Source organism: Ochotona curzoniae, unplaced genomic scaffold (assembly GCF_017591425.1).
Source record: "Ochotona curzoniae isolate NIBS_2020 unplaced genomic scaffold, NIBS_Ocur_1.0 contig_3498, whole genome shotgun sequence".
Taxonomy (NCBI): Eukaryota; Metazoa; Chordata; class Mammalia; order Lagomorpha; family Ochotonidae; genus Ochotona; species Ochotona curzoniae.
In genome coordinates, this window is record NW_024465885.1 from 9,349,783 (window position 1) to 9,375,856 (window position 26,074).

The window sequence follows — 26,074 nt, forward strand, 5'->3', positions numbered from 1 at the left end:
GGGTATCTGGGACAATATCCTGGCTCTGTATCATCACTGTAAAGAATCTTTTTCACAACTTTAAGTTTCCATTCCATCATAAATGGAAATGTAACTGTCTACTTTATAGGAATATGATCTGGGATGAATCATTTAATGTACAGTAACTGAGCATACATCTGTTTCATAGTGGGTGGCTAAACATGTTAAAAATGCAATAACAGAAGTAGCATTCAGTTAGCAATTGGCTAAAATCAAGGCATGTAGGAACGTGGTACATTGACTGGCTAAACATAGCCTTTTATAATTTGTTATGTGTATACAAAAGCTTGTTGTAACATGTGATGCCTGGCATACAGTGGGCACTCAATAGAACTTAGGTTCCTTTTGCTTTAAAATTTTGGAAATTTTGTTCTGGTTTTTCTTCAATATGTAATTTTCTGTGAGTCTATTAGAGCCAGAAGTTGTAATTAAGAGGAAGACTGTCCTACAGAAAAAAGTCAGTCAGTCACTCTCAAACGTTGTGAGTTTTTTCCTCTTTTTCCCCTGTATCCGGTTTAGAATCCTAAGCCATGCAACACTGTAGAGTCAAGTAGTTTAACAGCAAATGAAATAGCTCTCTGTAGGCTATACAGCAGGAATATGGTACAGTTAACTTTTACTTACTGGGGGTGATTTTGGAAGCTGCACAAATGCTATAAAAATCATTAAATATCTTTGTTTTTGGAATTTGAGTCAATTTTTGGAAACAGCTAGAATCCACTCAGAGCCAAATGTAGTGGATAATGTGAGTGAACAAGTTGTAAAATACCACTTTTTGGGAAAAATATGAGGTATGGTGATACTAATAGGACTTTCTCATGTGGCTTGTAATATGGTTCTGAACACAACTGCAAAAAAAGGAGGCCCATAAATTGTTTAAATAGACATTGTCTTTGGAAAAAAAATAAGTTTTTTTTTTTTTTCATCAAGCATTGTTGACATCAGTTGTATGTAACACAGTCACATCAATCACTAAAATACTGAAATTATTCTATAGCTATTATTAATTGCCCCTGCCCTACTTTGCCCTGAGTGTAGTTTCATTAACTGCTCAGCTTCCAGAGCCCCGATGTGAGGTTAAGCCATGGCATAGTAAGGGGTCACTAACCCTGCTTCAGTACTATGATCAAGGTCAGTTCTTATTGGTTAATACCACTACCCATTCAATTTGCTAATTACTTTGAATATTACTACTGTCATACTGTCTGACCAGCAATTTCATGGTCCTGACAATACTCATTTGAATGTTAAGCTTGGGTAGTTCATATAACATCAACAAAAATATCTTTTTGAGATGACTAGAACAAAAAAAAAATAGTACTTCTTATTTGGAACAACAGATCACCTATTTTTTCCCCTTTATCAGATAGGTGCTGCATGCAACAGATTAAGACTTTAGATTTAACTCATCAGTGCTTCCTCACTGATTTCAATACAGACAGGGACAGGAAAATTTTAAACTCAACTCAAATCCCTTATAGAGTTTAAAGTGTGATAACCATGCCAATATAAATTTTATGGGATACCTAGGTATGATTGTAAGGAGAGAAAAAAAGCTTGCTGCTGTTTGAAAGACAGATAACAGATCAATCAGTTCTGGAAATGTGGCAGGAAAATAATCTTTTAAAATCTAATTAGATATTTATGCCCCACTTAGTTTACTTTCATGATTTTCAGTTGTTCCTTGTAGTGATTACCTCATTGATATTTTCAATGGTTGCAAAACTGTGGTTTCATTTTTGTTATAACCCCCTTCTACCTAATTGGCAATTTTGCAATAAAGTTTCAATAACAATACAGGCCAGCTATTGGCATCAAGATTGCAGTAGCAGGTTACACACACTTATGCAAAGAAACTGTATGGTTAATTTAAAAATTATAAATGACAATTGTATGGCTTTTTCTGGATCTGCCATTTGAAAGTTTCATTTTGCAAGAAAGGGGAAAAAATAAACTCAAAGAACCTTAAGATTACCACGCTCTCCAGCATCTAATAATGCCTGCTGTATGAAAACAGTCACTCAGTTGTTGGTGAATGGAGAACTGTTATCAAAATTATGTGTCTGAGGTAGATTCATCAGTTAAAATTTCCTAAGTTTTGGTGGGGGCCCTTTTGGTGGCCCTGACAAGAGAGGGATTTGGAGTAGTTGAAGGCAAAGACCCTCCCCTATTTACTTTTAAATTTGAGATAATGAGATAAAAAATTATATGCAAGGGGTTTCTGGAACCTATTTTTAGAAGCACCCTAATTTTGAGAAAATTTAGAGAAGGTTTTGAGAAATCTAATTTACAATGTATGGGGTGCCACTGTGTAATAGAAATGCTGGTGTCCACAATGATATTGCTCAAAAATAACTAGTGTAGACTCATAAGACAGAAAAAATTACATGGACACAGAAAATGATTTTTTGTTTAAGAACCTTGCTTTTCTTGAGCTCTTTGTTACAAATTCACTGAGCTTAGACTCTCAACACAGCAACATGTGGGAATACCACCAAGTATTGAGAAAGCAGTGAGAAAACAAATATGGTATTTACAATTGACTATTTCATTACTCTGTGGGGAAAATAATCAACATAGAATGACATCGGTTATCTATCTCTAACAGTGTAACTTACAACAAAAATAAACATTTGTAATCTTTCTGCTTTTTGGTGTCATAGTTTGAGGGTGGCCCAGTTGAGCAATTCTCTGTCAGGTTCAGTCTTGAAGTTTAATCCAGATGTTGGCTGGGATTGCAATAGGAAGAGTCAGTTCCAAGATGGTTCAGTCACATTGCTGGCAGTTGGTGGTGTTTGTTGGCAGGGGGTCTCAGTCTCTCCTCATATTGGTACCTTGTCTGGGCTGCTTGTGGATCCTCATGATGTGGCTGCTGGCCCGTCACAGACCAGGCAGTCTCAGGAAGCATGAGGTAACAACAGTGATTTCTTTCTGTAATCTCAGTCCCTCATTATGGAGGCCAATCTACCACAAATGCTAAACATTCTGTGGGGAGGACTTCATTTTCTCAATTCTACTGATGAAACTTAGGAGATCTGAGCAGTCTTTTTAAGGTCTTTGCTTTGTTTCTAGATACTAATATTCTGCTGCAAAATTACCTTGTTTTTGGTCCTTGGAAATGCCTTGCCTAAAATGCCTGGTATCTATTTGTAATGATGCTCAGACTCCAGATTACAGAGTATGATTTCTTGCAGGGCCTGGTCTCCCAAGGGTTAACTACACAGCTTAGCTTGTTTTTCAAGGGGTAACAGGATGCACAATCTTGGCCTGATACATTTAGTTCCTGGCTTAACTGCAAGCTTCTGCTTCCCTGCTTCCTGTTTATCAAGATGCCCCTGGGGGTCTTAGGAGCTGCTTGAGCATTGGAAAAATACTGGGAGGAACCAAAGAGTGTAAAAGGCAGGCTGGAGTTCAGTAAGGCGGCATTCTCTTTGCACGAGTGACCAGTGTGTGTTGTCTTCTTTGTAACTCTAGTCCCTCCGCTCGACTCGGGGTACACGGTGACACAGGCGTTGCTGACAATTTCTATGAAGATTGTCTGCAATTTTTATAGTCTCTAATAATCATGAAATTGGATTTATTGAAAAGAAAAATGCTTAACAAAATATGGAACTTTAACCTTTGGTTGGATGTGTGGACACAGATGATACAGATAGTACAGGGTTCATAGCTGAATCCTGTCCTTAAAATGCAAAACAATTGACTATATTTTATAGTTCTGTATTAATAATACTGAAAATATGTTAAAAGATCAATCATTGAATTTACTTTTAGTTATGAAGATGACTGTTAACCTATAATGGCGCTGTGTCCCTTAAACTAATCTCTTGGTGAAATGAAAATATTGCAAGATAATAATACGTTTGGGCCTAGCATGATGCCTCGATGGCTAAATCCTTGACTAGCATTTGCCAAGATCCCATACGGATACTGGTTTGTGTCCTGGCTATCCGGCTTCCCATCCAGCTTCCTCCTTGTATCCTGGAAAAGCAGTAGAGGATGGCCCAAAGCCTGAGGACCCTGTATCCACTCGACAGACCTAGAAGATCTTTCTCTCTGTCTCTCCTTCACTTTGTAAATCTGCCTTTCCAATAAAAACAAAAAATAAATATTTAGAAAAAGATAATAATATGTTTAAGCTACTGATCATTGTAACTTAGTATCATAGGATGCAATTTAATGTTGTTTATTTACCCCTAAAACAGTATGAGTACCTGGGAGCTGCTGCACCTTTGGGAGAGAGTACGTGACCCATATTGTTAGTTCAGGAGAAGAAGAAAATTCAAATTCTGACTTTTAATGAATGTTTATCATTTTCACATTATAATAAAGCTAAAAAGTTCTAAGATGAACAATTATAATTCAGGACTTGCTGCCAAAAATTAGATAAATGTTCATGTGTAATAGTACTACCGATTCTTCATGCAAAAGTTGAATTTAAGTATGAGCTACATAGAAGCAATAAGTTCTGGTATTTTATTTACACTGAAATAACTTTAGATGATGATAACATGCTACATATTTCAACAACAACAATATAGTAGAAGAAAGGAATTTGTACTTTTTTCCATTATAAAGAAATGTCACATACTGAGAAATATTTATGCCAGTCCTGGTGGACAATAATTCATGCACTGAAACATCACATGGTTCTCCATAAAAATGTAAATCTTTTGTGTGTCAGTTAAGAACATGCCATTGCATCTACATGAACTTTTTGATGATTCCCTGTATTTGAACATATATCTCTTTTTAAGATGGGTTTACTTTTTACTGTGCAAGTTACATAGAGAGGGAAAAACAGAGTGGAGAGAGAAAAGAGAGAGAGAGGTTTTTAATCTGCCTGTGGAATCCCCAAAAGACAGCAATGTGCAGAACAGGAAAGGCTGGATCAGGAGTCTGGAGTTTCTTTTGGATCTCAAAAGCGGGTGCAGGAGCCTGAGAATTTGGACCATCTCCTGCTGCTTTCCAGGAGCTTTTTCAGGGAGAGTGATCTGAACTAGAGCATCTTGACATGAACTGGGGCACATTTGAGATTTTGGCATTGTAGGCAGCAGTTTTACCCATTACACCACATTGTTGATGCCTCCTATTCATCTCTTAAAGCTATTAATTAGAATATTTGCTTCTGTTTTGCATTTTCTTGTTCTTTTTAAAAATTTATTTATTTTTATTGGAAAGTCAGATATACAGAGAGAAAGATCTTCTATGCTGATTCATTCCTCAAGTGGCTGCAACGGCTGGAGCTGATCTGAAGCCAGGAGCCAGGAGCTTCTTCTGGGTCTCCCATGTGGGTGTAGGGTCACAAGGATGCCCTGTCTGCTTTCCCAGGCCACAAGCAGAGAGCTGGATGGACACTAGGCTACTGGGCACAAACCTGCACCCATATGGGATTCTGCATGTACAAGGCAATGACTTTAGCCACTAAGCTCCAACATCAGGCCCCTGTTTTGCATTTTCTAATACTCAGCCCATGATCTTTTAGTATATTTATCATAACCAAAAGAGTTAGGGTGTGAATAATATCTTAAAAAGTGATAGCAACCTTTCATTTTCAAATATTTGGTTTATTTGAAAAGCAAAATTACAGAGTGAAAGCAAGAAGAAGATATATATATATATATATATATATATATAGAGAGAGAGAGAGAGAGAGAGAGAGAGAGATAAAAAATCTTTCACCAACTGATGACTCTCCACATGCTTACTAACACCAGGGCTGCATTGGGCTGGATTGAAACCAGAAGGCAGAAGCTCCTTCTGGGTCTCCCATGTGGATAGAGATACCCAAACACTTAACCATCTTTACTCTTTTCCCAAACCACTAGTAGGGAGATGGAACATCAAGGACTTGGACTTGTACCCATGTTATCTACTGTTACTGCAGGTGGTGGCTTCACGTACCGTGCCACAGCCCTGGCTCTATAGCAGGAGTCTTACAATGTATTGCGTGCCTACTAATGTTCAAATAAATGAGTTAAGCTAATGGAGCTTGGCTATATTATTTCACAGCGTTATATAAAAGATTATCAACTTTCTCAATTGTTACATATGCTGAACTTTCAAACATGTTGAGTATTAAGATGACACCATGACATAAATAATATTTGAAGAAATTAATTATTATGCTTACAATTTGTTGAATGTGCTTCAGGCTAGCCACTAGTTGCTGTGTTTAATCTTGTTGAGTGTACTTGGTGATTTTGCGAGGCACAGCTAATTTTTCTCATTTCATTAATGAAGAAACTGGTAGTTGCATATTTAAGGAAATTGAGATCATATGGCAGATAAGTGAAATAATATGTTAATCTTATTAAGAACTTTAAAATATGATTTCATTAGTGACATTATGCTTGTATTCTCTGAGTCCTAAATGAATGACTGTTTTATAAGAGAAGTAATTAAGGACTTTGTATGAGAAAATGCTCTGTGCCTATGTAATCTACAAGTAGAAGTTTATATTTAAAACTGAAGAAAAGGAAACACAGCACTAACAACTAAATATATTAATAGAGATAAAAATGCAGTTAATGTTAAAATATTCAGAACACAACTTTCATTGGAATTAAAATCCTCTTTGAATTCCTATTTAGCTATCCAGGCTCTGATTACAGAGGCTGCTATTACAGCCAAGGAGTAAATGTGGTAAATGTGCTTTTGAGACACTATTTGTAATTATTGATAAGGATAGGGTTATAAAGAATCTGCAAGAGTTACTAATGTTTCTTAATGCCTATAGAACTTATACAGAATAATTAGATTGTTCATTTTTCTTATGTTGTTTTTATTTATAGAATGAAGACATAAAGAAAGAAGAGGAAAAAATCCAAAATTATGTTATATTTTATAAAATTGGCTTCTCTAACCCACCTGTATTCTCTTGCTAATATACCTACTAATTGGTTGGCCATATTTGATTTTCTAAAACTCAAATCATTGAAATATTTGTTTTCAAGAAATGTGCTTAAGGCAACAACCATTTGGCCCATGCTTACTCTCAATGTGTTTCCCCCTTTACACAATCATCTGACAGGTCTAATGGATCCACAATTAGCAGCAACAATAGCTCTTCAACTTTTACACTATGAATACTTCACTATCATCTTTCATCCCTTCTGCCCAGATTGTTTCTCACTTTAAACTCTAGAAGCATATTTATTGATAACATTCATTTTGTACAGATACTATGTGAGTCTTTTAAATAAGATTACAATCCTCCAAATCATAGGAAGTTGACTGGTTAAGGTAATGTACACAAAAATGCACCCTGCTGGATCCTGCAATTAATTATTGACAAGTAATAACAAATGAAAGTTTTTCAATATAAATTTTCTTCCAAATTTTGTTTATGTTTTACCCTTAAACTTAGTAGAAAATAAGAGGTACTTGCAATAACTTACTAAGAATAATTTAAAGAGAAAAAGTACAAATAAATCAGTAACATTTTTTGACATATCTGCCTCTAACAATGCCATCAATATAGTAATGTCAGAAAATGACTATTAAAAAAGAGAAAAGAGCATAGAGTTGCAGAATTGGTCATTTTTGGTTAATGTTCCATAAAGCACAAATTCAGGTTCTTTTAATAAAAATGTAAATGTGGAAAACACAAATCTCAAAGAAATTGTGTAGAGGTTGAGATTTGATAGCTGTAAGACTCCCTGCACATTATTAAATTAAGTCATTAGTTAATTTTCAAAAACTCATTTTCTAGGTAATTCAACAGGTGTTTACTAGTCGGTTTTAAATGGAAATGCATATTAAAATAGTTCATATTATTAGCATGCAATTCAGCTTTTCTGAAGATGGAATAAATGTGATGGAGGAACAACCAAAGTATTTCAATCCTTTCAAAATAGGATTTTTAAAAATTATTATTATTATTATTATTTTGATGATCTTTACAAAGTTGATTAGGGCACAAAGGGTCAAAGGCTACAGGAAAATATGTAAGCCTGTTGTTCCCACAATTTTTTTCTGTATTTGGGGAAGAGGAGAGATAAAGGGACAAGTCACTCCCAGCCTCCCCCAATCCCATTGTCCCCAATGTGGGGCATGCTCTGAGGGCACTGCTCAAGTGGTTTCGATAGTTCAACAGTTCTGAATTGCTGCCGATCTGGTCATTCCAAATACAATGAAATCTCTCCCGAATCAACTGGCTGACATAGTCCACGTTAGAGTCTCCGTTTGCCAAGGTTTTCACTTCCAACACTTAGCTGGGGTAGTTGATTGATTTGTTCTGTCCTCTGTCCTCTATTGTGGTTCCAGGTGTCCTGTACATGCTCCAATGGACTGCCATACCCTTCACGTGCACCTGGATATGCTTTCCACTGCTCTGTCTGAGCCTCTGAGGAGGTTCAGTTTTGACACATGGATTCCATGGTCAGACAATGGAACCTGCACTTCTCTTCATGATTGGGGTTCTGAGTCCCGCAGTTCAATTGGGGAGATCCCCAAAGAAACTTCATCTGAGGTGATCCCAGACCTGATGCTTGTGTGTGCTTGCCAGTGCAGGGTCCAGCACAGTCCCATCACCCCAATCAGCTTATGGTTGCAATTGCTGGGTCCTTTCTGTTTCCAGCCCTTTCTTCTGCACAAACAAATGGGTGTTGCAGTCCAGCCTGATCCCGCCCACCACACATTTGGTCCTCACACAAACCAGTGGGATCTGCTGCCTAGTCAAAGTGACCCACAATAACCTCCACCAGGCTTGCCCCTCCCCTGGTTCCCATGCTGCCAGTATGTACAGCAGTTGGGTCTAATCCGTCCCACACCCCATTCAGCTCTCATACATGTTAATGGGAATTGAAGCCTAGTCCAACCCAACCAGCCCCACTAGCCAGCCCACATAAGTGTCAGTGGGTGCCATTCTGTCTAACCATGCCTGTCCCAGTCCTGTTTTTCATTCTCACCAGTGGGAGTGGTAATCCAAGAGGGAGTTACCCACTGTTTCCCTACAGGGTCCACACCCATTCTTGGATTATGCAGTTTTCAATTGGTTCTGCAGTTTAGCTTGACAGAAATAGCCTCCAATGCCAACATCTGTGAGCTGATACTGTGGAAAAGCCCAACCAATGCACACCCATTCTAACTTATGCTTGCACCACTAGGAACAGCCAACCCAGAATGGCTTTTCCCTAATCTAGCTCTTATGAGGGTAACAGGTGTTGTAGCCCTTCCCGGTATGATCGGGTCCATCCCAACTCACACGCTCCAGATTTTAAGCTACATGAAGCAATTAAGGAATTTGGGTGGAAGTCTTATTTTGAAAGACATTTTCTATATCACTTTTTACCCAGGCATCCTTTCTTTTAATCCACTAATGCTGTGGTGTGGACATCATACAAACTGACATTTAGAGCCAATAATAATAAGATCCTTAGCAAGATGTGTTGATCAAGCACCTTGCAATGTGTGAAGACATGATAATGTTCTTTGAGAAATTGTTTATTGAAAATGTCTCACTAACTCTCTGTTGGAATAAACTGGTATTTAATGTGTAAGTTCTTTGTAAACTTTCATTTTTAGTAAGTTATTTATGTCACCTACTCCTTTATGAATGCTCACAGAGAAATACTGTATGCCATACTAAATTAATCAGTTGACTACTGATTGTAGCTGTTACACAACTTACTGTACTGGTAGGTATTGTTTCTTGTTAACCTTTGGGGTTGTCAGAGGGGTTCCTATAAAATGGAAAGTATCATGTTATATTTACAGAGAAATAAAATTTTAGAATGTAACTTGAGAAGTGAATGAAAGAGGGACAGGGAAGGCAGGAAAGAAAGTATAGGATCATTTTTTCGGATCTAACAACAGTGTCCCAAGCAAACAAAACCGAGAGTTCAACCATGGTGTCTTCTAAAGAGGCCATGCGGAGGTAATACACATTGGAAAAATCATTGCGAGAGAAAGAGAAATCAGGAGTGTCTATTTCTACCTGTCTGCAGTCTGTTGCTGGAACTCAGATTAATCAAAGGCACTTTTGGTTTGTTCCAGTGGACCAGAAGCAACGTTGTATCTTCTCTGCAAACTAGTGTGAGAGCCCATTATTTAACACTTGTTTTTGCCCACTTTTTTTTTTTTTTTTACTTTTTTGCATTATACCAAATAAAGAGATGAATAATAGGGTTTGAACAATGTTGCTTGCATTTTTTTTTAAATCGATTCACTTCAAGCCTTCTATACAACTTCATTTTCTCACTTGTCTGGGTTCCTTCACACAATACTAGTTTAAAGTAGACAAATTTGTGCTTCACCAGATGCAGAACCTCAACTTTTGCTGGATGTAGAGAGAGCCAGAATCTACCTAAAGCATTGTTCATTCATTCATTCAAGAAATACAGATTATGTTTTTGTGTGCCAGTGAATTTACAGCAAAAGACCATAAATATGACAAACTATCAAATAAAAAATATAATTTATTTGTGGCACCCTTTATTTTTTTTTCCTGGAAATTTGTGTTGATAATAACTAGTATGTAGCTAATTACACTATGTTGAATTATTTACTTTTACATAAAAAATATAAATTTGGAGAATAATGAGGCGAAATTCTACTTGTATGCTCTACGGCTGAGACAAAGCATTTATCTGTCAGTGAATTTTTTTGGTTGAAAGGAACAAATGGTTCAAGCATAGACAGTATTGTAAGACCTCTAATACTATTCTTTCAAAATCTTATTTTTGATATATGACATTCATTATAATTTGTAGATATTTCTACTCATGTTTTCACCCACTACTCCTGCCCCCCCCCACAAAACTTACACTAGTAATTTATAAATAACATAAGTTTTAAAAATTTAATTAATTACATAACATAAGTTTATTGTTCAATGTATGGAAGCAGAAAATCAAGGTGCCAACAGGCTGTGTGAGGTTCTAATCTTGGCTTCCAAGACGGAGTCTTTTTATTTTTATTTTTTCAAGATTTATTTCTTACCTTGAAAGTCACAGTGATGAACACACAGGGAGAGGTAAGAGAGATCCTTAATCTGATTTTATTCTCCAAATGGCTGTGAGTATCACATCTGAGCCAGGCTGACTCTAGGAGCCAAAAGCTCCATTCTGGTTTACCACATAGTAAGCCGTTTTCCATTGCCTTCACATGTTCATCGATAATGAGCAGGACAGCTGGGACTTGAACTGGTACTCTGATATGAGATGCTATTCCAATAAGTGGCAGCTTAACTCGCTGTGGCACAATCTTGCTTCCAAATATGTTGTTTTGTATACTGTGTCAGAATGGGAAAATAATGGGTGGACACTGTGTGAAGCACACATTGGCTGATAAAGCTTTAACATACATATATTGGGGAGGGTGGAAATGTAAAGGAAACAGCAATTTGAGTATTTTCTTTTTCAACTGTAAATGTTTCATGACCTAGAAGTTAAATTTTTGTAAGCTAAGGTGTAACACACACACAAAGATAATCATATTTATGTACTGTTTATTGTATTTGATGGAGAGATAATAATACTATAGTTTGGAGACCAGAGAATGGTTATAGTTTCTTGACTTTCCCTGTAGTTGAATTTAACAGATTAAAAATATATAAACCACTTCCATTGCACGAAGTATGCTGTTAAAACTCCATCTAACAAAAAATGATGCAGAATTTGATTCATTACTGCAAAACATAGTTAAAACAACTCCAGTTGTTTTTGAGTTGATATTAAAGTCATGGAACACTGGTTAGTGAACAGGTGCAGTTAAGTGACTGAGAACATATGTTAACAAAAAAACCTCAGAAATAAATGATAGATATCACTGGAAATCTTAAATGGGTTGGAAAAAGCACCGTATTTTTATAATAAGGAAAATATGAAAAGGATATTGTGAAGAGTTAAATAAACATATCTGCCACAGCAGGCTGCTTCATTCATACTAATGAAGTCTCTTGCTCATCTATTTTCAAAGAACAGTAAATAAGGCTGCAAAATTGTGGTAGCTAATTATGTGGAAGGATCCAGAAAGCAACTTTCCCTGTTTATTTATTGTTAAGGCAATGAATTGAAAGGCGAAGCACTGATTGTAATGGCAGGAAAAAGATCCATTTCTGACTGACCTACCACTTGAGGCTATTGAAGGAGAAATATACTAAGGCATTAGAATAAAAGAATGAGTGTAAATCCCCAGAATGTGACAGACAAAATTAGAAAACCAATCATGGCCGTAGTATAAAGGTAGGAATAATAATACTTTTTGGGGGGCGTCCTGTAGAATATAACTCAAAGACATTTAAGATGAAAATGTGCAGTAGCTATTGCTAAAAAACTTAATCTTCTGACTATCTGATGATTCCTAATTTTTGTATGGTGAGTTTTTAATTAGTATTTATTCTGACAACACAATACTTTGTTTTTACCCATATATTCTCTCATGTGATTAAGATTCTTTGTATATTGTTCATAATATTTGATTAATCAGAATGAATTAGAAGTTAAATATTCTCACTACTCCCTATTTTCATATTCATATTTATAGAAATCAGAGTATAGAATGTACTCTGTCATTTTCAATTCACTCATTTTACATATATTACTCTAGTCAAGCTAGTGGGTGAAGTTTTATTCATTTTTTACTTAAATGTAGCCAATTTTGAATAGACTACACATGATACTTAATAAAGGCAGCATCATTTAGTTTAGCCAATATTCTTGAAGATTTTTATTTTTCAGTGTTTTTATGCATGACGTATTAAAAACCAAAAATATATTTGAACTGATAATGAAATGCAGTAAATAACCATGAAAAAAATTTAAGTGACTTCATTAGCAGGAAACTTACATTAATCACAAGAACTGTTAAGAGAAATATTCAGAACACACTTTATTATTCCTGAATATTCCATAAATATCATCATTTTAGAGACCTTGACTATTTAGAAAGTAGCACTAATAAATTATGATTATTTCTTTTAAAATTTATGTATTTTTATTGAAAAGGCAGATTTAAACAGAGAAGAGACGGAGAAAAGATTTTCCATCTATTGTTTCACTTTCCAGATGGCTGCAATGACCAGAGCTATGCTGATCTGAAACCAGGAGCCAGGAGCCAGGAACTTCTTCTGGGTCTCTCACAAGATCTGTCTAGGTTTGCTGCTTTCCCAAGTCACAAACAGTGAGCTGGATGGGAAGTGCTGCAGCTGAGAAAGGAACCAACTCCCAAAGGGGATCCTGGTATTTGGAGGTGGAGCAAAAACCAATCAAGTCACTCTGCCTAGCCCTATGTCTACAGTCTCACTTTAGAAGCTATTTAGGAAAAAAAAATGTGTTGGTAAAATGTCTTTTTAGCTTCTTCCACGCTCTCCTTTATAGAACACTTGAAACATACCATATTAGACTACTGATTAAGTTCTTTCAATAGTGTTCACACTGTCACATGATTCACTCAGATCAGTGATAGTTTGTGCATAAAAGCTATCTTACCATGGTTTTGCATTAAAATGATTAATTTTTTATTTTTGAGAAAGCATTAACTTAAGCCATTGGTCTCTTTTTAGAAAAATAAATTAATGCCTTATCCCAGGGGACGAAGTTTAGAAACAGCTTTGTGGTTCTTCAGAAGGAATAATATGGCACATTGTATCTCAAACATTGATTTGAAATATTTTAGTAATTTCTACATTAAAAATGTGAAAAAGACTCCAGCAGTGAAGGTATGAGATTGTTGTATTCTGCTTGATCAAGATTGGAACTAAAAAGCAGGATCTTGCAGTTCCCAGAAGCAACAGATATTGGAGGTTTTGCCATGATCTAAGGAACCAGTGGAAACCTGATTGGCCTAAATGTTGTAGGAAAAAGAAAAAAGAAGTTACACTCCTAGTTTCATGTGGTGAGTTTCCCATGTTTCAATTAGACTCAATTAGACTCAGAGATTAGCTTGAAATATGGACTTCAAGGATTTCTGTAAATCCTTCTTTCCTGGCTGAGATTTAATTTTTGGCTGTGGTGTAGAATCCCCTTTGTTCACAGTGAGGATACTTGCATGTTTCTGAAAGTTCATCCAAATTAAGAAATGTTGCCTCACATACTACATCCTTATCTGTCTCACGAAATGATACGGCTCATGTTCTGACTAAAGGACCCATCACTGCAATGCAGTGAGAAAATAATGTGATTGGCCTGCCTGGGGCTAGGAACACCATCCGATGATAAGAAATGGGGGAAAGTCTTCCCCAAAACTATGAATAAAGGAAAATGCATGATTAAAAGATGTTTGTTCTAAGGATGAATAAAATATCTGAAAGCAGATAAAATTTAAAGAAATTGGAGTTGCTCTTCACAAATAGAACTGAATTTTCTTCAAATACTACTCTCTACCAAGTTCTCTTAAGGTGAATACTGTACAGCTTTGTTATTCAGAAAACAGGAAATATTTTCACATACCTTATTCTGCATTCACTGAGGATTAAAAGCCTTATTATTTGGCTGGGGTATGAACATCTCAGAATAACAAGTCTGAAAGGGAGTCGTGACTGCTCAGGAACCACAGGTGGTGAGCCTGAGTAAATCAACTTCGGTTAATTTCTTCTCCACTATAGAAGTTCTACGGATAGTTGTAATTCACAGCAGCCGTTTGTGGACAAATTGTGAGGATGGATGTGGGAAATAAAACATTGGAGTCTTTGGAAGGACAGTGGTGTATAAATTATCAATGCATAGGGAATAGTCTGAGTGGTATGCCTAAATTTCAATTCTGAGCTTTCATGAAAGATTTGCTAAGCAGCATCTTTCTGAAGGTCACTCCTTTCAGAATTATGCTTCTCATTACGTATCTTTATCTCTATTTTAAAATAAATGTAAAACTAAAAATTTAAATTTAAAAAATCTCTTTTTTCCTAGTCTATTTAAGTGGTCAGAGCTTTCTTGGTTTTGTTCTAGGAAGAGGCTACTAAAGCCATTACTATTTTGCAAAGCTTTGGGTTAGTGTGCATCAGCAAACACTGGAACATACATGTCTCCAGAATCAGTGGAAGAACATTTTGGAAAAAAAAATATGATGAATGGGTGCAATGCTTCTTTCTTTGTGTCTGTCCCATATTTGTCACAGTTAAGTTGTAAACATAACCTGCTTTTGTGAAAAATTTACCATCTTGTTGTTATTGCTTATTCTCCTGAAAAGTATATAATCTTCAGCTGGCTTTTGTTTTAAAGCATTATCCATACATTGCAATATTTGCAGCAAATATAAAATAATGTAGATTATGTGAAGTACAGGAATTTTCATATAAGAGGGTCACCAGTGCCCTGATATGTAGCTTGTTACTGTGGTACTGGCTTATGGATCTTGTAAGTAGGGAAGAAGTCAAGCCATTGACCAAAATCAGAGACATTTTTTTCTGAATACTTTTCTCCAAAATCACCAAGTAAATAGTTAGTGTTATCTCTAGCAAATTAACTTACTGATTTTTTTTTTTTTGGCAAATTGAATGCTAGCAGACAATCTGTTTGCTTTTCAAGAACTTTTTTGTGCCTTCATTGCAATTGACCACTTATTTTTCTTTTTACTATCACGTAATACTTACACTTAATATTTAAAAGATTACAACCATTATATCATCATTTTTACATTTCTATTTATAGTTTAGTGAGTTGTTAAATTGCATAATATTGTTCTCAATGTTTGCATTCAAAAGAACTACAATACATGCAAAAAACGAGCAATCCAATATTTATGAGCAAAAGAACTTGGCTGGTCTACATGACATTAGCATTTTTCAATGATCACAGAATCTCAAGCCAGAAGAAACAAACAAACTATTCAGTGGAAATCAAAGGACTTCATTCTATCATTTCTAATAAACTTAATATTGACAGGCAGGGTGGGGACCTTATGGAGATTACTGCTGGGTAGCGTAGATTGAGAAATGCACACATAACTGTAACAATTCCATTTGAAATATCCTGGCACAGAATCTCTCAGTTTATTTCTATTTTAACTCTGCAGTTAATGTTCCAACCATGCATTGCACAATCCTACATGACACAGTGTATGCCAGAGCTTGTTTTCAGAAAATTGATGCCAGCAAAATCTATACTGAAGAAGCACACAATGAAAACCTATATGAAAGCAGATTGTGAGTGGATGAAATATTTTAATGTTATGTTGTGGTCAGTTTTAACACAAATTTTCATAGTCCTTCTGTGCCATAAAAATAACATCATTTACTTAGAGTTATCGCATCTCAGGAATAAGAAAAATTGCTTCAGATTTCCATTTACGCAAATTCTTCAAGTTTCCATTTTGGACTTATGACAAAATAAAATGAAAATGTACTCTGATGAAATGAAATGTAAAGAATGTATCTACACAATTCAGGGAGCAGAATAAACACAACTGGAAAATTTTCTTAGCTACAGCTGGAGTTGTATACTTGTAACAAAAGGTTTAGGCAATGAAAATGTTGTAAACAGTTACATGAAATAAGGGTTAATATGAATGTAAATGTGTGAAGAAAATGGTTAATACAGGCTCGTTAAAATTAAGCATATCTAGAGCCAGCATCACTTTCTACTGCCTAAAGCTGATGCCTGAGGCACCAATGGATCCTGGTTCAAGTTTCAGCTGCTCCACTTCCAACTCTGGTCCCATCCACTTCCAATCCTGGTCCCATCCACTTCCAACCCTGGTCCCATTCACTTACAGTCCTGGTCCCATTCACTTATGCTGCACCAAGCCAGCAGAAAATGGCTCAGGTGCTTAGGTCCCTGCCCCACGTGGGAGCACTAGGAGGTTCCTGGCTTCGACCTAGTGCAGTCTTGGGCACTTGGCCCTTGAGGAGTGAAGCAGTAAATGGAGGATGTCTCTCTCTCTCTTTCTTCCCAGGCTCCCTCTTTTTCTCCCTCCCCATCATACATGTTGTGTGTATCTAAAAATATCTGAAAACTATGTCCAGGAAGATCTGGCTTTTATTACCAGTATTTAATGATGAAGTAAGACTGTGATATGTACCAAGACATTTGTAAGTACTACTTTTTACAGGCAGGGACAAGATGGAAATGGGGGAAATGATATTTGAAGATCACACCACTAATTTATCTAAAATAGATTTTAAACCCAGGCCCCTCTGCAGAAAACTCCATGCTCAATCCATTAGACCACATTGCTATTCTGCACTCAGTGACTTCCCACTGACATGATAGTCTGCATCATTTCTGTCCAGTTTGGGAAGCTCATTTATGTATTGGTCATACTCATTTTGTTTTTAAAGCTTGCATTGTTACTGCTGCATCCTATGTGATCCGTACTTCTTGAAGAAATTGCATATGTTCATCGTAATGAAGTTCTTTGCCCTATTTACAAATGCTTAGAATTCAGCCCTTGGAATGTCAGACTTTAATGATACAGCTGTGGTGTTTTTGCTCTGGCTATTTATCTTGAATCTTTAATTAAGTAATAGTATGCCAGCATGGGCAATATATGCTTTATGCTTCAGAAAGTTTTCCCTTGGAATGAGTTACTGCTCTTGAGGAACCATTTCATAGCAGGAGTAAACTGCAGATCAGATTCCTTCCTTTGCTCTTCTCCCTCACCTAGCACCTTCTTTCTTAGATTTGTCTCAAAATGTAAAGAATGAAAAGAATGAGAGCTCCTGCCTCCTAGAGACCTGAAGCTTTCTCATCGGAAAGCCCTACTATGAATCATCAAGGATTTCTCCTTAGGAAAAGTGTATCATATTTTCATGTATATATTATATATATGTAATATGTATATCACATATATAATAAATCATATATATGTATGTATGTGTGTTTACTTTTTACATCTTGCTATGAAGATGGTTTGGTAAATGAGTACCCAGCATCTTTTGTTTTAATGTTGAATCAGTTGCATCTTGTAAGGAGGATGGCTTCCAAAACCTTTTGTAGATGCTTGTGTAGTTTCTGTGAAGATCAGTTAGAGATAAAAGATAAAGAATGAAAAAAAGTGATGGTGAGGATGTGGATAAGCTAGAACTTTCAAACGATGCTAGTGGGAATATAAATTAGTGCACTTACAGTGGAAAATAGAATGGAGGGTTCTTAAAAAGCAAAAGCAAAACTGCCATAAATTCCAGCACTTCCACTATGGTAGATATATCCAAAAGGTATGAGCTCATTGTAACAAAAAGACAATTTTTCCACTGTGTTTGTAGCACCATTGTTCACAACTGCCTAAATCAGGTGTCCATTGTCAGAAGAATGGATAAAGAAAATGTGGTATATATGTAACATGGAATATTATTCAACTTTAAAATGGATGAAAACCTGTCATTTTTCAGCAAAACAGATGAAAGTGGAAGACATAATGAGGAAAAAAATAAGCAGACATGGAAATTCAAGCACTACGTATTTTTTCCTATAAGTGGGGAATAAAATTTAAAAGAAAAATTAATCTAAACACAGAACGTTGATTACTAGATTCTGAGAGAGGTTGAGGGATAAAAGGAGTTAAGGGAAGCAAATGTGGTTATTACCTTGCGGCAAATGATAAGATTATAATAGGGAAAATGAATTGTGGAGAATGTGAGAGGTCATTTTGTTACTAGTTTTTAGTTTAATAAATTCAAAATATTTTACAATCAAACATTTGTGAAGAAGAAATAAAAAGCTAGGATCCTCTTAACATGAAATATTTCAAGAAGCATGGTAAGAGATTCAACCCTCTTAGGTGTTTCTAAGTCCTACTGCAAGGCTTGGAAGACAGTCTATTCATTATTCATCATTCTATCAAAGGAGGAAGAGTGTTAGTGGTAGTGGGGACTGGAAGAACCCTGTTCACCAATATTCGCTTTGTCCTTGTACAATTTTCTAGACCTTCCACAATGTACTTTAATTCTGAGGATTTCGTAAACCATAAGAATTGTAATGATGCCATGTAACTGAAGTTGCTAGCTTTCACTTCACAAATAAGAGAACAGGATTTGGAGCTAGGGAAAAAGTCCTTTTCTTTGCACACCTGGCTGATGGAAAAACACAGAGACCCAGATGAAATTGCAGTAGCTAGGAATCATGGAATGAATTACTATCCACTGAAGATTGCATCATAGAATTATTTCCAGATAGAAACTTGACATTATTTTTTTAATAATAACAACTCTTTAAAATTTCTGGCACAATTCTGGAAATGCATATTTTAGAATTAAAAGAATATAATTTCTGTGCTTTTAACCTTTTCTTTATATTTTAATGTATCTAAGCTTGTCTATACAATGGAAGAAAATTAAAATAAGAAGCAATTCCTTGAGTTTTGCAAGTAGCATTCTGAGTCCAAGGAATTATGACTGTTCCCTCAATTGTGTTTCACAAAAATAAGTTGTTCATAGGAAGTCTTAAATTAATTTTGACTGTTCTATGTTTAAACTATGCCTCCCAGTTCCAATGCTTCATCTTGTTTCCAGGAAGCCACAAAAAGATAAATAAAATATGATATAATTAAAGTAACTGGCAAAGTTAAAAGGACAACACCTGAAATGGAATTCAGATGGAATCCTATATAAATGCATTAGGTTAAAGTGTTTTTATAAGTAACTTTGAATTAGATAAGTAAAAATTGAATTAAATGAGTGGGAAGTCTGGAACTTCAGGTCCAATTCAATAATGAAAGTGGAATGGAGAAGTTTTTTTTTTTTTTTTCTCATACAACTGCTATGTAATATGAATGATTGACATCATCTGTTATAAGCATAATATCTGTGTAGCTATTTCAGCTATATTATATGTTCATTTGCATTTCTAATTTCCAGTACATGTTCTAAGTAGATTCAGTAAGCTTATTGATTTTTAATATTTTAAAGTCTTGAAAAATAATGCAAGAAATTGTGAAAATTTTTCCTTGATCTCATCACTGAGTGGTTGGATAAAATCTATGTTATTAATGTAAAAATTCAGACATTAGTGTTAAGTTGGAATCAATTTGAATGTATTTTATGTTAATGACAAATTCATTTTTTCCTGAAACTAGAAAGACAAATAATCTGGTGTATTGTCTCACAGAGTAGTGTTAGTACGATAGCAGAGTTTAAAACAGAATCTTGGGCTTGGTCTGATAGCCCAGTGGCTAATGTCCTCACCTTGCACATGCTGGGATCCCATATAGGTGCCAATTCTAAACCCAACGGCCCTGCAGGGCTTGGGATCCATGGCTCTTGCTTGTTCTTAAGGAACATTTAGGAAGAGGCAAAATTTGCTCTCATGAAGGAAAAATAGACTTCAGGCAATCACCTAGATACAGTTTAGGATGTTTCTTTTGCCAAGAATATGACAGACTTCTAAATTCTTAAAAGAGCTTTGGCAGCTGCCTGAATGTTTGACATGTATAAAGCATTAAGATTTCTTTTTTAATAAACAAAACATATATCACTCCTTCAGGCAATTTCAGGAAGTCTAATCAAGTGTTGAATGTGAACCAAACCATGCCATCAGCTCTCTGTTGATAAATAAAAATGGAATCTGAGAATATATTAACTATTCATTAACATGTTTTTTTGCATAGATTGCATATTATTAGATCAGCCAGATAACATACATTTGTGATACTATTCTGGCTCTTTTCAGAAATTCTTCTATAGATACACAATTTAATGATGTTTCTTAAGCTTTTATAGAGGGTCAGTATAAAAATGCATACCTGAATCAAGTTTCTTTATTTCTTAAGAAATAGCAGTTGAAGACATTGTTCATTATGTAAGTCACAAGCTTTTGTGAAAGATTTCATGTGATAAAGGCTTCATTAAATTCTGTTTTGGAAGAAAACAACGTGACTTACTAGATCACTTAAGACAAACTCATCAGCAATGGGAAGTCAAGTGAGGCAGCAGCTTTCATTAACAATGGTATTAAGCAAACAAACAACACAAATCAAAATACTGAGCATGAAGAATAAAGCTCCTTCTTTCCTGACTTAACAAGAAGTATCCCAGAATAACAAAACTGTAAATATTAATTGAAAACAACCTTCCTGCCCACTCCATCCTTCAAGGAAACCATCCTCTGTGAATGATGCTTTTAAGAAGTGTGGAGATTTCTGGGGAGTGTTAACAATTCTGGAGAATGATCCCACATTTAATTGATCTAATTACTTAATACAATATATGCTACTTAACATATGTTGTTCAAGATTCAGTAGCTAGGGGCCTAGCATGATAGCCCAGTGGCTAAATGTTCTTGCATCTACCAGGATCCTAAATGGGCACTTGTGGGGAGCTGTAGGGAGCCTGCATCCTACACCTTAGAGGGACGGCGCCAGACTGCCGCTTCCTCCTGTGCTAGAAAAAACAAGCTACAGGAAGTCTGCTGTGATTGGCCCAGGGGTGCGTGGATGGCGCGTGGACAGCGCGTGATCTGTGTGATGATTGGCCTGCCCGCTGCGTGCACAGGTGACCTTTACTTCGATTGGCCGGGTTACCCAGTATATAAGGGAGCCAGAGAACTGGGGCGGGGAGAGAGTGCACACCTCGCGTTGGTGTGGCTGCACGGCGGCTGCAAGGCGGCTGCCGCACGCCCACCGCGCGCTGGTTTTGCAGTGTCTTCTCCACAATAAAGGCTCCGCAAAGACAACAAGTGTCCGGGTTTGACTTGCTGGCCAAGGGACCCTGGCAGGCACTGGTTCATATTCCTGTTCAGCTCCTTGCTTGTGGCCTGGGAAGATGGCCCGAAACCTTGGCACACTGCGTCCATGTGGGAGACCTGGAAGAAGCTTCTGGCTTCAGATCAGCTTAGCTCAAGCCATTGCAGCTATTTGGGAAGTGAACCAGTGGACAGACCTAATTCTCTGTCTTTCCTTCTTTCTGTATATCTACCTTTCCAATTATATATATACATAATTATATATATAATATATATTATATATTTATGTATTTATATTATATAGTATATTATATATTTATATATTTATGTGACCTTTATATATTTAGTTACATACTATATATAGTATATAATATATATGTGTATATGTATATATATATAGGTCAGTATGTATGAATATCATATATACTGATGTAGTAAATGGTGATGATGGTTAACAAACATGAGATGAGAAAGTCAGTGATCAAAGCCTACATCAGAACATCTCTCTTCCTTCTCAATCAATCTGCATGGCTCATATTATGGCGCTATAACCCTTTTTGGACCGAGGACATTTTTGCCTTCAGATATTAATTTACTCAGGTAAAAGAATGAAGACTTTTTCAGGAATGATGCTGAACTGTGTTTTCAGGATAAAGTGTGAAAGTGATAGAAAATTTTCTTCTTCAAAAATAAAAATAAGTCTTAGATGGAACTGTCTTCTCAGTCTTTTGTTGACTCTCAAAAATCAGTAAGTTCTGTTAACCTTAGCAAAATGAAAGGTGAAACTGTATTTTGCTTTGTGAGAAAGATTAAAGGGGTTCTCTGCAGCTATACTTGGCCTGTCTCACATCTTAGGCTGGGTGGAGGACTACACAGGTATGTGTGTAGAATTTTCAGATTAGAAAAAATGTATTTATTAGGTGAAGCAGTGATTCTTAAATTCTAGACTTGCAACTCGTAGCTCCATTACTTAAAAAGTATTAAAGGTGACAGTTTTGTTTAAGTATGATACAGTCAATTGATATTGACAGGAAGAACCTTATTAGAGAATTAAAAAAATTAAATATGCACTACTCATTCAAATATATCAAAAGTTAACACATCACGTGTTCCCACAAGTCAAACACATGAATACAATAGCTGTAGTTTTCTAAGCAAAACCATAATAAACAGAGTGGCACAACTTTACTTTTTTCAGATTTCTTCAGTGTGTGGTTTAAAAATAGATAACCGAATTCACATATCTGGTTTATTCTGTTATGATGTTTGAACTGATGTTTTGATTGAAGAAAACAAATATATTGCAATGTTGTTAAGATATGTAGATGGAAAACGAAAGAGAATTTTAAGAACTGTTGTGAGTAAATTAGGATATTCATTTTCACATCGTATCCAAACTGTGCCAGTGATCATTTCTTAAAGGTTAGTTGTAATGAGGAAAATAAAGCCATGTGAATGAACTTTTCAGCTCCATTACATTAGAATCATTAGATCATCTGCATATTTTATCATGCTTGATTTTACAACAGCATGCATTTGCTATTTGGAAAATATTGGTCCACTGAATTATGCAGATCTTCCAAATGTTGAAACATTTTATTATACATTATTAAATAGTAACATTTGTTAATCTCATTAGGAAAGTCTGTATTGAGAAGCTGTCAGACTTACAGTGACAAATGTTTCCCAAAACTCTATTTCTGCCTGAAAGCTCAAATGTTACCCTTGCCCGCAAATGCTGAGACAGTTCCTTGAAGAGAACATGTACCCAAGTTCAAATAAGTAACATTTGTACATCTGAGGGTTTTTTTCAGTAAACATAGTGCTTCATGGATAAAGCAGCTAATTGAGCTTTCAAGTAAAATGGTAGCACGACAAATTTTCTGCAAGAGTTCACATATGTACAAAAAACGTATTTAAATTAAAAATTCATGCACTCAAGGGTGGGGATAAAATGAAATTAATACTCTTCATTGGATTATTAAAGACATTCTTTTAAAAATTTTACTTCTTTTCGTTATGATCAGTTTATGACACAGTTTTATAGGCCTCTGGTATTTCCCTTATCCCCTCCCCAATCCCAATTTCCTCCTTGAGTTCCCTCACTGAGTTCCCTGATTTCATTACTATCCTATAGTTCTTCATACACAGTCATATGTCCATCATTGCGGGCATGGACAATGGCAGAGTCCAGCATCCTATTGTCAAGATGCAGTAAATGGTTTCATTGGGAGTCGCTCTTTATCTGGAAGTAGAGATGCATACTGCATTGTATTTTCACATCTGGATATGATAGTCTCCATTACACTGTTACTATACTTCCCCTTAAATGAAAAGTCACAAAACAAAATCAACAACAGGAAGAAAAGAAATTAAAAATGCCATGAAGTTAAATAACATGCTACTGAGTGACTAATGTGTTGCAGGAGAAATGAAAAAGAAAATCAAGAACCTTCTTGAAGAAAATGATACTTCTGTATGATCTATGAGTCATTGAAGAATTTAATGAAAAGAAAGTGTTTTGAAGAGATGAAACTAACAAAAAAAAATCAAAGTCAATGAGATATCGTTTCGGCTGATCTTTGTTGGGAAATGTGTCTCCTACAGGCAACAAATAGATGTGTTTTTTTTTTTTTTAATCCAGTCTACTTATCTATGACATTTGATTAATGAATTTAGGCCATTTACATTCAGAGTTAATAGGGATAGGTGGCAATTTGGTTCTGTCATTTTAGCAACTTGTTTTTCATTGATTTAATCTTCTGCTGCTATTTTACTGAGATGTTCTTCACATTTGGCTTTGGTTTTGGTGGGCACCATTCCTTTTCTCTGTCAAGAGAACATGTTTAACTATCACTTGTAGGACAGGTTTGGAAGAGGCACATTCTTTTAACTTTTCTTTACTGTGGAAGAATCTTATTTCATCTTCAAAGGCAAAGAAATGTTTTGCTGAGTGTTATCCTGGGCCGACAACTGTTTGCTTTTAGAATCTGGAATATGTTGCTCCATTCTCGTCTAGCCTGTAGAGTTTCCTGTGAGAGGTCGCCTGTGAGCTTAATTGGTATTCCTTTATATGTTAGTTGATTTTTTTTTTCACGAGCACATTTAAGGATCTTTTCCTTATATTCGATTGAAGAGAGCTTGATTATCATGTGCCGTGGTGAAGATTGCATTTGGTCAAGCTTCCTGGGAGTTCTGTGCCCCTCCTCCATTCTGTTTCCCAATTCTTTTTCTAGATTAGGAGAAATTTCCCTGTTGTTTCATTAGATACGTTTTTAAACCCAGCTTCTCTTTCTGCACCCTCTGTGACTCCCATAACTCTTATATTTGGCCTTTATACCAGTGTCTTTCAATTTTTGCGTATTTTTCCTGACCCAGCACTGCTTCCAGCGTTTTGTTTGTTTCCCCCGGTTAAAGGTAATATTTTCTAATTTTGAGATTCTTTTTTTCTGCCTCTTTCATTCTATTTTGGACACTCTCCACTGTATTTTTAATTTGTTCCACTGTATTCTTCATATTTGATACATCACCTTTCATTTGATTGATTTCCAGTGGTTGCCGGTTCTAATCCAGGATGCCCAGCTTTCCCTGCTTGTGGCCTGAGAAAGCAGACTTTTGCGGCCCAAAGCCTTCAGATCCAATACCCACATGGGAGACCTGGAAACAGCTCCTGGCTCCTGGCTTTGGATCGGCTCAGCTGCAACCATTGTGGGCGCTTAGGGAGTGAACCATCAGATGGAAGATCTTCCTCTCTGTCTCTTTTCTCCATATATTTGCCTTTCCAACAAAAATAAATAAAAATCTTAAAAAAGAGAAATGTATCATTTTTTTATTATTAATTACATTGCAATATGTGAAGAAAGCTATGGTTCATTTACTCCATGGAATACTACTCAGCTATTAAATAAAACAAAATGCAGTTCTTTGTGGCCAAATGGGTCCAACTAGAAATCATAATACCAAGGGAAATGAGTCAATCCCAAAAGGTTAGATACCACATGTTTGCCTTTATTTAAGATGATATGATATCAATATGAAAAACAGTACCTATAAAATGTAATATTATCTCAACCTCAAACAGTCTATCTCACATGCAATAATATATTGTGAGGTAACCAATGAACCAACAATCAATGTGAGTCAGACTGCTTATGATCTACATCAAAGAACGGTAAAATCTAATATACTTTTAATACCCTATGTTATTCTGTATCATTATCTTTTATTGGCTTCACATATTTGGTGAAAGGGGTAGGGTTAGAATTTCCTGAAATTATGTGAAATGTGTGGGAACTTTCTAAATTGCATGCAGTATACTTCTTTTGAAAAAACAATAATATTTCAGTCACTAGGTGACACTGTATTTTGCCTGACATATGACTTAGTAATAACTAGGACATGAGGTTGTTCTGCAGGAAGCAACACCATTTTTCTTTTTTGTGTCAATATTTTCTTAGGAAAAAAGCATTTATTGCAAGTAGCCTGAGAGAATGAAAATC